Genomic DNA, 1,291 nt, shown 5'->3' on the forward strand with positions numbered 1-1,291 from the left:
GGTTTTTTATTGGTTATGCCTGTCTGGTTTGCCACAATTTATTACTAGCACACCTGGTCCATCTTTTAATGGTGGAATTTGGCCAAATCAACCATTTTTTAAAAACGTTCATTTTGCCGCTTCCCATTGGTTGGCAGTGGTCCCATGAGACATACATCAAATCTGTTTACTCGTTACTGTCAACCTCTTGGAAATCACCCAAAGTTCATTGGGTTATTCAAGTTCACTGGTACAATCCAATGTAAACCACTGACACTGCCCAATGGAAGGGCCCTCATACATACAATCCTCATTAAGACATCCAGTATTGAGAATAACTAAAGATATTGATTAGTATATTGATTACTTTCATGATTATACATAATATTTTGAGTAAGATAATACCATATTGAGTAAATAACATAAAAGGTAATAGAAATACACAATACTCTCTGGCTGTTGGTGCCTCCAGGAGTGCTTGTGGTGCCATGGTGGATGCTGTCAAGTGGTGCGATGTGGTGATGTAGGCTGTAGCAAGGTGTGGGTCCTCGAGCTTATGCAGCAGGTGTCGAGGCTGTGTCACCTGTCATCCTGAAGTGAGTTGGTCTGGGTAAGATGGTTGTTGTGGATCAGTCGGGTTAGACTCTCACTGGTGAAAGTGCAGGTGGTTCCAGGGATTGCAGTGAACTGCTATGGAGATTCTGTAGTGTGCAGAGAATTTCAGACTGACCTAGTGATGATGGCAGGAGAGCAGCAGGTGGTTGTTAGCCCTCAGTTTTGCTTGAACGTCACACGTCACTAGATGTTAACGGTGTCGCTTTGCTCTTGTGGCGGCACCGACTTGAGTAAAGTCAAGTCACCTGTCACCTTGGTTCGCAGTTGGGCATGTGGGCCCGTTGCTCCATCCAACGTTGTCTGGCTGCTTCTGGGGTGTAAACTGGTTTTAAGGGATGCTCCTCCCTTGGATGGGTCTGCTGCTGTGTTGCGTCCCGGTTCCGTGACAGCAAGAGGACAATAGTAAACACTCAATTTTTTAAAGTCAGTTCATCATTGATTCATCATTGAATTCATCATCCAGCTCAGTTCAGTTTAAATAGTATCTGTGCAATCAAGTCAACGATATCGCTGATATCGCTGGATCCCCAACTAAGCAAGCCAGAGGCAACAGTGGCAAGGAACCAAAATGCCATCATGACAGAATGGAGAAAATAACCTTGGGAGAAACCAGGCTCAGTTGGCAGGGCCAGTTCTCCTCTGGCCAGACAAAACCAGCAGTTCAATTCCAGGCTGCAGCAAAGTCACATTGTGCAGA

The 1,291-nt window shown here is 45.0% G+C and overlaps 1 long non-coding RNA gene across 1 annotated transcript; it reads right to left on the reverse strand.

Moving 5' to 3' along the window:
- Positions 1-455: 455 nt before the first annotated feature.
- On the reverse strand, positions 456-760 carry LOC107690799 (uncharacterized). The gene is made up of 2 exons (XR_001634489.1): positions 710-760; positions 456-570 (listed from the first exon to the last, which is right to left on the reverse strand). It is a non-coding gene; the product is annotated as an uncharacterized LOC107690799 (long non-coding RNA).
- Between the last annotated feature and the right edge of the window lie 531 nt (positions 761-1,291).

This window comes from Sinocyclocheilus anshuiensis, unplaced genomic scaffold (genome assembly GCF_001515605.1).
Source record: "Sinocyclocheilus anshuiensis isolate Anshui unplaced genomic scaffold, SAMN03320099.WGS_v1.1 scaffold7309, whole genome shotgun sequence".
Lineage (NCBI taxonomy): Eukaryota > Metazoa > Chordata > Actinopteri > Cypriniformes > Cyprinidae > Sinocyclocheilus > Sinocyclocheilus anshuiensis.